Consider the following 15,409-nt stretch of genomic DNA (forward strand, 5'->3'; position numbering starts at 1 on the left):
CCTCACCAATTCATCGTTTGGGTCAGCCGATACGCGATCAACACTAACAAAAAAAGGGCCATAAAATTTAACCACATATGCAAATAAGCCCCAATTGAAGAACAAATCTAATCCCTAATTACACAACAACAAAGATGCACAAAGAATACACAAATTTGCCTGTAAAATACTCAGTAAAAGAAATAAGCAACCCATCCCAACAACCATATCAATCACCCGAGGACCAACAAGGAAAAACTTATGATGCCAACAAAGTAAAAAGACAAAACACCATCAAAACCGTAGAAGGAGGCAGCTTGAAGACCTAAACCAACTGCAGAGCGATTTTGCACACCTTTATCTGAGTGAGTGATGACTCGCTCTCGAGGTGGGTAGTAAACACATTGGCTATATGAGGCTTCTCATTTGAAAGCAAGCATCTAGCAGACAAATGGAGGATTTGTGGATCGAGGAGTAGGAGAATAGAGGAGCGTGGAGCAAAAAATAATCCAAAAATTCATGGAGCTGACACGTGGATTATTCACTAAGAAAGACAAGGTAGCCCCTATTAAATGAGTAAGGAGCAGTCTCATTCACCACGCGCAGTTGAGGTAAAAAAGACAGAGATCAACGACTATGAGGCAAAGAAGGTAGAGAAAGTTGCCCCTATTAAATAATCTTGGGTGTCATTATTTTGTAAGTGTGTATTCGTCAATCAAAGGAAGGCGGAAATTTACATCCACAAACTGGTGCTTTCATTAAGAGCTCTAATTCAAAGACTCAAAGAAGACTGTCGCTTTCAACTTCCTTTGTTCGTAGATCCACGACTACGATGGCAAGAAATTCAGAAACTACAACCCATGAAACCTTCTACGTTGAAGGATCTGGACCATCGATGGAGATTGTGATGTGGCTCCACACTGTCGCTCATCGAGGCTTACCACGACAAAGACCGCTCATTTGCTTCCACGAGGTATTGTGGCTATGCCGGCAATGGCAGCTGCCGCTATAGTGGCCCACAAGGCAGCCTCTACTCATCGCGAAGAAACCCTAGGGCAGGAGGCCCACAACACAAGTAGCCAACAAACGTAGGCTCAGGCAGCTGCTTGCTCTTAACAACAGCCTCTAGCGCTTACCACATTCACTTGGACGTGAACTGCCCAGACCGAGGCAGCCCAAGCCGCGTCAACTGCGACGCAAGCTACAGCCCAACGCGCCTCCAACTCATGGCCAAGCAAGACAAACCTAGGCGACTAAGCGCCCATAAACCCGACCTGCTCCTGCTGCACTCTAAATGGTTCAGCATGGTCCTAGACTAGTTTAACCTGCCCATATCCAGATTTCGAGGCCAACGGTTAAACCAAGGGTATTTTCACCCCACCTTACTACAGATCTGACCCATCCTGGATCAAGCTTTGCACCTGGAGTTCATTACACTTCCACTACTCAAGTAGACGTCTACCGTCCTAGCTCTTTCACTCCAAATGGTGAACAACACCATGATAGGTCGCCAAATTGGCAAGCGCCCTCACGTAGCAGACTAACTTGGTGAATCAGCTCCTGCAACAAACTGAGATGTAGCGTGCCCCAGACGAGGTGGCCCGAAGTAAGATAAGGGCAATGATGTTGTTTCTTTCCAGCAACATCCCGGCAAGCAACCTCTTGACCAACCAGGAACTGAGTGTTTTGGCAGTGTATGCTCTCGCCTGGGCCCTCGAGATAGCGTATACTCTCGTCTTAGTGGGCGAAGAAGCGTGCATTCTCGGTTAGACCCCTGGACGAGCATACATTAAACGTTAGGACCACATTCCTATAATCAACATAGACAACCTTTCAAGCAAAGTGTTCATTCGCAGCTAAGCCTGTAAAAAGCATTTTTCACCTCACATTGGAGTAAGCAATACGATAAACGGAGATGAGTAGTCGCTTAATCTAGCTCAAGTTCAACCGACAGCCTATGAGTAAACCTCCCACCTGCCAAGAACGTACTACATGCACCGCAGCCACGGCATAGACGAACCGAGCACATGGAAGAGCAACTGAGACCAGCAGGTCATGATTGGGGGCAGCCAGAAGCCCCACTGCCCCTGCAGAGGCAAATTCAATAAGAAGTATAGAGGTTCATGATTGAGAGATTGTGCAGATTTTAATGCATTGAGACCACAGATGACGGCCTTCGCAGAGACGTGGCACACATGGGCAGATCACCTTTCATGGACAAGATCGAGCAGACGGAGCCCCAGCGTAAGTTCAATGCGCCGCATTTCACCCTATTTAAGGAAGATGGAGGCTTGGAAATGCACTTCCTCTACCGAGCCAACGATGCTTTAATATGCAAGATATTCGCCATTACTTTGCAGGACAAGGCGCAAGATTGGTTCCATACCATGTCTCCACAGTCTATTCGAAGTTTCGATGAGCTTTCTGTAGTTTTCACTAAAGAATACTCGTCCTACCGCTCAACCAGATCACACCAAGCGTAAGCCTTGGTTCAAGCTACCAAGACAACTAAAAAGTGACACCTCTAAGCTAGATCACACCAAGTACTGCGCGTTCTACTGAGGTCCTGGCCACACGACCGACAACTGCTATACTTGGAGGGACTACCTAGAGAAGTTGGTGAAGAAGGGTAAATGCAACAGATACCTGGACAAGACAGCTACGCAGCCTAGAAGGAACATAGATGCAGACGAAGAGCCGTCTGCTAAGACCATCAGAATCAACAGCATATTCATCGAGTCTGAATACTTAGAGGCCACAAACAACTCTAAGAAGAGGAAGATCCAGCAAGCTATAGCAATTTCCCAGGTTTTGGCAGTCGATGCCAAACTTGGACTCATCATTGGTTTCACTGAGCAGGATGCCAAGGGAGTTAACTTCCCACACAACGATGCTCTGGTAGTGTCCGTTCAACTAGCACACGTTATAGTCGACATAGTGATGGTAGACAACGGCAACATGGTAAATCTACTTCACTTAGTCCATCATTCAGAAGATGAGTTTGGAAAGAATGATAATACGCTGAGCAGAGGTACTCATCGGATTCAATGGATACACCTCAACTGCTATTGGAAACATAACATTCCATATGAGAACACCACCAATTGTCTCAAAGTAGACGTTCACAATTGATAGCGACCCGTCTCCTTATAACGGGATTTTGGGAAGACCTTGGCTAGTGAAACTAGGCGTCATAACCTCCATCGAGTACCAAAAAAATCTGATTCCGTATCCCAGGAAAAGAAGTCGGAGAGATCAAGTCTGACAGGCCGCATCTTAACGATGCAGGATGCAAATGCTAAATGAGTAAAAAAAGAATTCATTCACCCCAATACAAGCTATTGAGATTCAGAAGGACAACCCTGCTACAAAATAGCAACCACAACATGCGGATCAAGATGATGACATTCAGAATAACACGTCGGTAGAAGAAAAAAGATGGAGGCCAAAAGAGGATGCCGAATACCTTATTCTTGATCCCGAGCATGCAAAGAAGACGACTAGAATCGATTCACGACTGAGCCCAGCTACACTCAATCGTTTCCTTTCACGCTCAACCAACCGATGTAAGCTTTTTTTCAAGGTCATTAAGAATGTGCAAAGAGACAAGTGGGACGACGAGTGCAAGAAAACATTTCAAGACTTGAAGATATATTGACATCCCCTCTGCTACTATCCAAGTCGAAAGCAACCGAGGAATTATACATTTACTTGGCAGTCTCATATGCAATAGTAAGCTATGCCCTCATACGAAAAGAGCTGGAGGCCCAACTGCCAGTATTCTACATTTCTAAAGCTTTGCTTGATACAGAAACAAGATACCTGAGGATTGAAAAACTAATTTTGGCGCTAATTGTTGTAGCTTGGAAGCTCAAATCATACTTTTAGGCGCATACGGTCGTCATCATGACTCAGTATCCCCAACCATCTATCTTATATGGTTCAGACGCTTTGCAACAAGTGATGAAGTGAGCGTTGGAACTCAGCCAATACGGCTTGATTTATCGACCCTACACGATTATAAAAGCTCAGGCATTGGCAGACTTCGTAGCAGAGTTGACTCCCAGCCTAGAAGATGCAACATCACAGCCCAAATGCACCTCTTAAGTAGCCGAGCACGCCCTGGCCATGCCAACCCTTATTGACTAGGAATTTTGGCATTTGTACATCGACGATTTATCCAACTACAATGGCTCATAAGAAGGCTTGGTTTTCATCACCCCAAACAGCTCGGTGCTCGAGAAGGCAATCACTTTAGGCTTCAAGTCATCAAACAACGAAACAGAGTATGAGGCCTTATTGGCAAGCTTCCGAATAACACAAGATCTGGCAATCAAGAAGCTCGCAATCTATTCTGATTCTCGGCAAATCACTAGCTAGACTACCAAGGAGTATGCAGCAAAGCATCTAAGAATGACACTATACCTCGAGAAGGTACAAAAGTAGCTTAAGGCATTTCGGACTTACACCCTCACACAAGTACCATCGGCAGACAACGTTCATGCAGATGCCTTTGTAGCCTTAGGGTTTGATTTGAACTACTAGTTCAAATACTCCATCTCAATCGAGTATTTAGGAAAGCCAAGCATAGAAGAAAAATCGATAGCCAAGGTGTTACAAGTCAACGCAAGCCCAAGTTGGTAAGACCCCATCATCAACTACCTAGTCAATAAGACACTCTCTGCAGAAAGATCGGAAGCTAGAAAGTTCCAAATAAAGATGACATGCTACTACATTTGGAACGGCATTCTCATCTGAAGATCTTTTTCAGGCCCATATCACCACTGCCTAGCACATTCCTATGACTTGAAAGTTCTAAGCTCAATCCACGAAAGAGTTTATGGAAACCACTCAAGATGCCAACCCTTAGCACAGAAGGTCTTCAACGCCAGCTACTATTGGCCCATCATGCATCATGATGCTAATGAATTTGTTTAAAAGTGCAACAGCTGCCAACTCTTCAAGCCTGTACCTACATTGCCTACCTACAAACTACACCCACAAATAAGCCTATGCCTATTCATGTAGTGGACAATTGACTTGGTAGAGCCCATGATGCCCGTTACTAGAGGCAGGGGCATGATGATCGTGGCTATCAACTACTTTACCAAGTGGGTAGAAGTCGAGCCCATGACTACTACTACTCAATCAGACATAGAGCGCTTCATATAGAGGAACATCATTTGCCAATTTGGCGTCCCATAATTTGTTGTCACCGACAACGGCCTGCAATTCGTAGGCAAAGACTTGGCGAAGTTCTTCCAGAAATAAGGCATCAAGTAGCACAAGTTTACACCTAGATATCCCCAAGGTAACGAGCAGGCGGAGGCATCTAACAAGACAATCTTAGACTACGTCAAGAAATCCCTCACATATAAGCAGGGAAAATGGCCAGACGAAATTCCCGGTGTCCTATGAGCGTATCGCACAACCAAACGACTAGCAACAGATGAAACTCCTTTCTCTTTGGTATTTGGTTCAAAAGCAATCATCTGTGCCAATGTCACCGTGCCGAGCATCAATACCATACTGTCGACTTTGAAGCATAATAGAAAGAAGATGGTCATAAATCTAGATATGGCGGAGAATGAACACAATAAGGCTATCACCCTCATTGCAACCTACCAGAATTAGCTTCTTTCCAGCTATAACAAAAGGGCAAAGATCAGGCAGTTTCAACTTGGAGATTTAGTCCTAAGAAAAGTATTCATTGTTGCTCGAAGAGAAGGCTCCAAAAAGATGAATCATATTTGGGAAGGTCCGTACAAGGTCAACAGAGCAGGCAACAAGGGTAGCTACACCTTCACCATCATGAGCGACAAAGAGATCGACAAGCAGTGGAATGCCTACAACTTGCGGAAGTACTAAGCATGACCTTGTACTTCATCTTAAGCACTGCTCAGACGAAATAAAGCTCGAAGACTTAAACAACTCAATGCGTACTACCTCATAAACCGAGGACTATCAAATTGTTACGCGGTTTCTACCTTTTAGCTACGTTTGATATCATTCCTCTCATTTTTTAATGAAGATTTCTAAAGTTATTCATCATTTGGCTCAATTGCATATCTGCAACAACTATTTACTCATGTTCTCATTGAAGATCACACCCAATCAGGGACCCATTGTAGAAATTGTGCACCCTAGGGACCAACTATGTTTTCCCCCTAGGACAAGGTAAACTGCGTACTTCAAATATCCAGACGTGGATGGGTCGGGTTGCCCTAGTGTACCTAGAGCACGATGGCCTGCACAAGCATCCCAAGAAGTAGCCATAATGGTATTTTCGCTAGACTAAAGGATTTTAGGCCTTTGGCATGATTCGCAAGGACCCGGGCCTCAGAGACGGAGGGGACACTCTGCACATCTCGCCCTTTAGACAGCTTCCTACCAAGGTGGACCGCAGTTGAGCATCCTTGATGTGATCGGCTATTGGCAACCTCGGGCTAAGCATCCTGTATGTGACCAACTAGCGATCTTCATGTTTATAAACAGTATTCCATCTACCTATTAGAGGGACATCCCTTTTGAGCATTCGCGATGTGACCAGTAAGTGTTTGTAGCTAAGCATCCCTGGTGCAATACATAGGTAATCTCTACGAGGTACGAAATTCTATCTCCGGGTATACACACGGGGTTTACGCGGTTGAGCATCCTTGATGTGACCAGCTAGCGTAAATAGTTGAGTATCTTGTATGTGACCAACTAGCGATCTCTGCGTATCCCTGAAAACCTAAAGTCATTGCTAATTTAAAGAGCATCCTACGGTTTCTGGAAAATCCATAGGAACCTAAAGCCGTTGCCAATTTAACGAGCAGCCTACGATTTATGGATGACTATCTACAATACATCCTTCAAGCAGTTAGCCGCATAAACCTATACAACAGCACAATCTTGTGAAAGGTTAACATATTAGCTCACATATACATTGCCTAGCGCAGAACGACCCTTTAGGTTCACACTGATTCCTAAAGTGATATCCTACTTGCTACGCAGCCTACAAAATTAGTTACGTAAAGTGCAAAGCGTTCTTTCGAACCACTGTCCATGAAATTCCATATGACCATGCATCAATTACGTAAAGTGCAAAGCGTTCTTTCGCGCTTCATCTACAACTACCTTATCAGGAGCAACACTGTCACAAACCATCCCTGCCTAGGCGACATCACCTTCGGCCGCACCTATCTAGGCATCTTGATCTTCAGTTGCTCAACCAATGATGCTCTCGAAGGAAAACTTAAGCAGATCCTCTGAAGAAATAGCAAAAAGCTTGAAGTCCTTATTAGAAAAGGCGTAGTCAAACGGCATGCCAAGGAATTAATCTATATAGCTAAGCTTGTAGAAGTCAGCTTAGCCATAGGTAAGAACAACCTCAAGACTGGGCTTTTCACTCTTTAGTTGCTTATTCTCCTCAAACAGGTTAGTACGAGCACTCTGCAACCCATCTAGTTCCTTATTCAAGTTCTCGTTGGCAAACAACGCTCTTTGTAGCTCCATTTTCTTGGACTAAAGTTTACTGGTAGCCTTCTTAAGTCGAATCACGTCATTATGTATGGGGAATAGCTTTACGTCATTAGCATCACGGGCAGACCGAAGTTCTAAAATGGCATGCTCAAGGTTTTGCACTAGCATCGCTTGGACATCAATCTCTTTCTCTGCAACACCGTACTTACCTGGATTGTGTCAAGTTGAGCCTTCAGGTCACTTATCTCTTGGCGAGCAGTCTCAAGCTGTAGAGTAGTGGGGGTAGAGACATCAAATCCCTTCAAAAAGGCAAATTCAGACTTTAAGTCTTTAATTTTCTCAACAGCCGAGCAAGCTTTAGATACCATGGTTATCGCTATCTCCCTAGTAGCCTTAGTGTCATCTTGCTTCATACGCATGTACTCGGCTACCAAGATCACATATTTCTGCATTATAGCTAGCCGGGAACCCCTCCGTGACTGAGCTTTATACCGCACAAAGAAACTGGAGTCAATAACCTTGCTCACACCATCAACAAACTTGGCACATGTCTCCATGTCCATAAGCAAATTGGCCTTCAACAGTGCATGGATCTCGAAAAAACTCCCCTAAGGCTGGTTTGGCAGGCTGATCAGGTTCCTCACATAACATGATGCTTCCTGATAGCAGAAAAGGCTGGCCCTGGCAGCAAAATCATCATTTTCGCTCTTCGACACTACATACAGCTTCATAATTAAATCAGACTTGGACGCGAAAGGCTGTCTCGGAATAAAACCAGGCAAAGAGGGCACGACAAAGCTCTTTCGTTGCATAATCCTGTCAGAGACTGTTCTAGCAACCTTCGGAGCAACAGGTCTCACAAGCTTAGATCCAGCAGCCATTTTCTTCCCCTTGGAAAAAAGTCAAGTCAATCATGAGCCTCCCAGTAGTGGACAGACCTTCGTGAGTAGCAGAGGAAGTCTTCAACTTCTTTTCCACCGAAGGCTGTCAAGCAGGCGACAAAGATCTCTTTCTTCCGTCTCCACTAGCAACAGGCTCTACGGTAACGATTGTATGAGCAAACGCCTCACCCGTGATCCTCCTAATCTCCTCATGCAGAGGTAGACCACATTTCTCCTTACAAAGAGGATTAAGTAGCTAATACCACTCCCGATATTCAGCAGGGATCCCCAGAGCGATGTGTACATTTTTCATGTCTAGAGAAGTATTGGGAGCTGAACTGAATTTCGAATCTACATAAATAGAGGATGATAAATCAGAAGGCTGCTCAACAAAAGTACAAAGTAGCTTAGAGACTAAGTAACTTGCTCACCATCGATGAAAGCAGTCGAAGCGTGCAGCCCAAGCGATAAGTTAAATTCCCACTCTTCGTTGATTTTTAGGGTTTCTCCCTAGCCCAATCATGATCCCCTTTGCTTGTGTGATCGAATAGCCTATGGCGGGTCCTTAGCTTCCCAACACCATCTATGTGGCCTATGTCAAAGAAGTACCAAAATTCGTTGGCAGTTAGGTCCAAGTTAAAGAACCTGCTCAAGTTGTGGAACCTTACCATAAAACGGACCGTGTTCGGAGAACACTGAGCAGGAGCACACCTCATGAAGCAAATCACCTCTTGGAAGAATCGAGGCATGGGAAAGGTGAACCCTAACATAAAGTGGTAGGGGGAAACTTGATAGCTTTTTTAGACCCACACGGTTCACGGCTGCTACCATCTTTGGCCTGCTTCATGCGAAATCCCAGATGGAATTGCGTGCTTAAACATCTTGAGCAAGTCTTTGAACTGCTCATCAAAACTTACCTCGATGTGAGTAGCCTTGAAGTAACCTAGCTTACTTGTAGATCCACCCCTGGCGATACAATGGCAAAATAAATTCATCGTTCTTGTGGCTCATGAAAGACATGTTCAAAAAAATTCCTACAGCAGCACAAGGAAAAATTATTAGAATGCTGCTCGAAGAAGAAACAAAAAAAATATAGGACCAAGACTGCATGAGCCCAATAGCCACACTAGGCCTCATGGCCTAGTTCCTTTCCTCTCGGCCAAAAGGGCGCCCCAGTGTTACCCTTTCTCTCTTTCGTTCTCACATGGCCCAAACGGCCCAAACGGCCTATTCACGAAAGGAGGCCCGCGCCTCCTTCTCGTACTCTCTTTCTTTCCAGCGCACAGGCTAGAACCCAGTGTCATAACTTGGAATGCCTAGCTTGTATGTAACACAGTTCTTTGCACGGGCAAGCAAAGAAGATTGATAGGGGAGGGGAACAAATACCCTCTGGCTTTCTCTCTTTCTTACGGGGTTTTAGTAGCACTCCAAATTTGTTTAACCTCTTGCTTGACACAGACTTAAATAAGTTTTGGTGGCAATTACATTCCTTTTCCTAGAAGAATTTAAATTCCAAATTAAAGAGGGAATCTACATCAAATTAAGACACAAACTTCATTATAGCTTTGGATTCCTACACCTCATGCCCTTTCATGCGCGCAACCCAGTAGGTATAAGGGCATTTGTGGAGCAAAAAATAATCCAAAAAATCATAAAGTTGGCAGGTAGATATGAATCAAGTACCAATATCAAAGGTTGGTGGGAAGATTAAAGTACTTGGCCCATACAAGATCGGATCTTGCCCATGCTTTGAGCGTGGTCAGTCAATATATGCATGATCCAAGGAAACAACATATGCAAGCGGTTATGAGGATATTGTGCAACTTGAAAGGAAGTCCAGGAAATGGACTTTTGTTTAGAAAGAACGCGCATTTCAGAATTGAAGGATATACTGATGTTGATTGGGCAGGTTCGATAGATGACCGACGTTCAACATCTGGATATTTTACCTTTGTGGCCGGTAATCTAGTGACGTGGAGAAGTAAGAAACAAAATGTAGTAGCACGGTCTAGTGCAGATGTTGAGTATAGAAGTATGGCTCTTGGCATTTGTGAACTTTTATTGCTTAAGTTCCTGTTACAAGATTTATGAGTTAGACATAATCATCCAATGAAGTTATTCTGTGACAACAAAGCTGCACGAGATATTGTTCATAATTCGATACAACATGATAAGACTAAGCATGTGTGAGTTGACAGATTCTTCATTCAAGAAAAGCTGGAAAGGAAAGTAATTGAAGTTCCTCCAATTGGGACCGAGGACCAAGTGGCAGACATACTCACTAAGGCCGGCTCTAGTGAGAAATTCTCAAAGTTTTTGGACAAGTTGGGCATGTGTGATATATATGCACCAACTTGAGAGGGAGTGTTGACTTTGTGTAGATTTTCTATTATTCCGGGATTCCTTTCATCTTGGGTTTCCTAGTTTAGGAGATATTGTCTTGTAATTATCTTGTAATTATTCTTTCCTGTTTATAGTAGGATTGTATATGATTATATATATATATACACACACCTCTGAATGAGAAGAATAATACATATATTTATTCTCTTATGTATCTGTCCCCACATATATATATATATATATATATATATATATATTCCATTGATTATGAACGGGAATTGTTATTGGCACTCCAAATTTCTCATTCTACACTCCAAACTTTCTATATTTAGAAAGAAAAATACAGTTGTGAGGAGTGTAGAATGAGATTTTTGGAGTGCCAATAACACTTCTCTCTTGAAATGGTATTATAATGCCAAGTGGGATTCAATGGACCTTCGCCAAATTACACTCAAATGGTGAGACCATTTCAAGCATGACCAAATCACTGAGCAAATCAATACAGAATTCCTTGTGGTCAAGCCTCTCCATCAAAGGCTTGCTACTTTAGAAACCTCTACTTCTTCCATCTCAATCGATAAGAAATTCAAGTCAGAACTTAAAGAAATAGCCAGACAGTTAAAGCTCCAAGTATCCCGAATGGGTGAATATGATGAAGATGAAGAAATTTCCTCTTATGCATGATCCTCTAGTCAAAAGGCCAGTTCACCTCCCCAGAAGTTACATTGGGCAGATTACCAGATGCCCAAGGACCCTTATGACCTTAATGAAGAGTAAAAATTCAGTTCATTAAAGATAAATATTGGTGACTAATGTGGTAGCCAAAATCTATTGTCTTCAGTCTTGATGAATTTGTATTTTTGGCTCCACAACTATTATTCATTCAGAACGAAAGTTAAACGGCAAATCAGACAAGTTGCTATTCATCTACAGTGTTGTCGTGTGAAGTATCGTTACACATATAAGATCAACAGTAAAAGTTAATCATTTAAAGTAGCCACTATTTACGCGTTCTTCCACAATAAAAGCTAATTCAAACAAGCCCCTATTCCTTCAATTATTCGAATCTTAAGCTCCAGTCTATAAATATTGGTCTCCGTAGCCTTAGTCATCCAAGTTTTGAACTTCAAAGTTTTACTTTCTTAGTTTCAGATAAACTTCTTTGATTTCGACCTGTGTTCTAGAGAAACCAGTGTAAACACACACAAAAAGTGCATTATTTTCAATCATACCTAACTATTTTCAGTTTGCATTACTTTTATGAAAATACACACACACACACATACGTGAAATAGTAAAACCTTTCCATCAAGGTTTCTGTAAGTCTAATTTTAGTTCTCATTTATTTTCTTAGAGATAGGGAGAATATATGAAAGAGAAAGATGGGAAAAAGAGGAGGAGGATGAAGAGGTTAGAAGTGAAAGCAAATCCATGAAACAAAAACTTGAAAAGAAAAACTATTTGAAAAAATGGTTTAAAACTCTCGATATCAATTTTTTGTTTCCCCTACCTTTCTCTGTCATTTCACAGGCATTCCTCTCATACATGTCCCATTTAACTTTAACTAGAACACAAAAAACAAAAAATGAAATGGTTATTCAACAGTTTACATCATAAAATTGAATTTGTAATACACGACATACAAACAAAACAAGGGAATGATAATAAAACAAAGTGATCATCACCGTAATTAATACAATGCATGAGTCAATGCCAACCTTTAGGTTTAAGATAATAAGCAAATACAAATTAATCTAACACTGTACTACAACCAAACTCAAGATCCATATCTAAACAGGCCAAAACCATCTTCCAAACGGCTATCACTATTGGGGGAAAGACATAGAGATCACAAGGCTCACTGTTTGGTCTTCCTCTATCCTACCCAACAAGGCCACATTAATCCCATGCTCCAATTCTCCAGGCTTTTACATCACAAAGGAGTCAAAATCACACTAGTCACAACCCTTTTCACCTACAAGACAATATTGCACAAATCATCAGGATTATCTGGTAGCTACTTTGCCGTAGAGACCATTTCAAATGGTTACGACCGAGGTGGCGTCAAAGAGGCTGAAAGTGTAGGGGCCTACTTGGAGAGCTTTAAGCAAGTTGGATCGTGAACTTTGGCCAAACTCCTTGAGAAGCTTTCAAGCTCAAGCTGCCCAGTTGACTGTATTGTTTATGATGTTTTCATTCCTTGGCCTTTAGATGTTGCCAAAAAGTTTGGAATAGTTGGAGCTGTTTTCTTTACTCAGTCTTGTGCTATTGACAATATTTACTACCATGCCCACAAAGGATTGCTCAAGCTTCCTCTTACTAAATATGATCAGTCTAAGATTTTGGTTCCAAGATTGCCACCACTTGAACCTTGGGATATGCCGTCCATGTTATATGATTTTGGGTCTTACCCTGCTGTCTATGACATAGTTGTGGGTCAGTTCTCCAATGTTTGACAAAGCTGATTGAGTTTTATGCAACTCATTTTATGAGTTGGAAGAACATGTAAGTACATTTGGAAGATGTTTTAATCATTAATTAGTTTCATTCCTTAAGTAATGATATTGTTTTAGTGCCAATTTAAGCTTTGATTTAAGTTTGAGTAGTTTTATTTAGACCCAAAAATTGTTTTTCTACACCCAGTAACAAAAATTATTCTTCATAATTCCCATTTTATCCTTATGCAAAATAATCTATCTTTCTACACCTATTTTCAACCTAACAGCTCAAACCCATCCCTCACCAGACATAGTGCCACCACCTCAACCACCACCAAGTGCCTCCCTCTCAATTTTATCTTTGCCGCCCTTCCCCTAACAAAAGTTACGTCGGACCTGATCCCCACACTTACACATCCTATTATGTCTTTAACTTCATCGACGGCAAGTCGTTCATGGCGTTCGCCAACGACGACGCTTAGTTCCACCTCGTTATTGGCACGCTCCATCACCGTCAAGGTTTGGTCTAAAGTGGCAGTTCCAGCCCCCATTGTCGTGGCCAAAAACATTAGGGCAAGATCTGATCCTATCAATCTATAGGATACAAATTTGAGAAACAAGAGAGAAGGAAGAGGAAGAAGTGAATAAGGAAGAGAAACGATGGCGATGATAGCATATTTGACGACATCTAGCGGAGTGTCGCCCAAACAGTGTTGTTTGGGTTTTTTTTTTTCTTTTTTTTGAGTTTTTGTAAGGGTAAAATTGAGAGTTTAGGTGCAAAAATATTAAAGTTGGGTGTGAAAAGAGAATAGTAAGGTTCAAATAAAATTTCCCTTTAAGTTTCAAAACTGATGATATGATTTTAGTATGTAGTGTTAGAAAGTAAATAATTCGATCTTTAAGCAGGGTTAGTCTAGTTGTGAAAGTGGGTAGGGTGATAGATAGAAGTAGGTTAGGTTCAGAATTTGAAACTCTCTATTGTAATGGAAGAAAAGAAATTACATAATTCTTTTATCATATTAGTAGATCACATTACATGACAAGTAAAACTTACATCGGTTTATTTCCTCAATGAATAATTGATACATGAGTGCATATTGGTATGCAATTCATTGGGGCAGATATAAGACAAAAAAATTGTGATCGTTCATTAATTTTTTGAATAATTATTTTGCTTTTTGTTAGCTGGTGGATTGGATGGCCAAGTTTTTACCATTGATAACCATTGGACCAACCATACCATCTTATTACTTGGACAAGCGACTTGAAAACGACAGAGAATATGGTGTCAACCTCTTCAAGCCCAACATACGTGGCATTCGGCAGTGCAGCACAACTCGAAGCTGAGCAAATGAAGGAATTGGCTTGGGGTTTAAGGAGTAGCAACTGCAAATTCTTGTGGGTTGTTAGGGAATCAGAAGCAGCCAAGCTCCCAAAAGGATTTGTAGAGGAGACGTCTGAGAAGGGTTTGGTGGTTTCATGGTAACCACAACCGGAGATTTTGGCTCACGAATATGTTGGATGCTTCGTTACGCATTGCAGTTGGAACTCAACGTTGGAGGCTTTGAGTTTAGGGGTTTTGATGGTGGCACTACCGCAATGGACTGATCAAAGCACAAATGCCAAGTACATTATGGATGTGTGGGAAGTGGGTTTAAGGCCATGGCTGATGAGAAAGGGGTGGTGAGGCAGGATGTGGTAGAGCATTGTATAATCAAAAGAATCGAGGGAAAGAGAGTGGAAGAAATAAAGAGGAAAGCGCTCGAGTGGAAAGAATTGGCTAGAAAGGCAGTGGATGAAGTTGGAAGTTCTAGCAAAAACATTGATGAGTTTACTAAAAATGTGGTTCAACAAAAGGCAATTAGGGTTTTAGGTGAGATGTAAGTAACACCAGGTTTTCTAATAAAGCTTAATTTCGTTCATGTTATGCACTTGTCGCAAGTTTTTATTCAGCAATTAAAGCTGCATTTTATATAAGAAACTTTAATGGAAAAACTCTCGGTACTGTTCACTTTAACGAAAAACCACATTTTTACACTAAAAAGTCAATCCTAGTACTATTCACTTTACCTTTTTTTTTTTTTTTTTTTTTTGTCTTTATCGCTAGAACTCAAAGTTTTAAAACCATTTTCATTAGTTTTTCTTTTTATATATCTAAGTTAGCAACGTTAATTAAATGGGTGATGTAGCGGTGTAGAGTATTTTTTATGGCCGGAGTTCAAATTTCTATCCCTAATATTTTTGAGTCAAATGGTAGATATTGTAGTTTTTTTTTTTTTTTTTTTTAAAAAGAAATGTATTTGT

The 15,409-nt window shown here is 41.7% G+C and overlaps 1 pseudogene; it reads left to right on the forward strand.

The window, feature by feature from the left end:
- The first annotated feature begins 10,130 nt into the window (after positions 1 to 10,130).
- On the forward strand, positions 10,131 to 14,989 carry LOC137732937 (UDP-glycosyltransferase 74F2-like; annotated as a pseudogene).
- Positions 14,990 to 15,409: the final 420 nt, after the last annotated feature.

Source organism: Pyrus communis, chromosome 4, assembly GCF_963583255.1.
Source record: "Pyrus communis chromosome 4, drPyrComm1.1, whole genome shotgun sequence".
Classification (NCBI taxonomy): Eukaryota; Viridiplantae; Streptophyta; class Magnoliopsida; order Rosales; family Rosaceae; genus Pyrus; species Pyrus communis.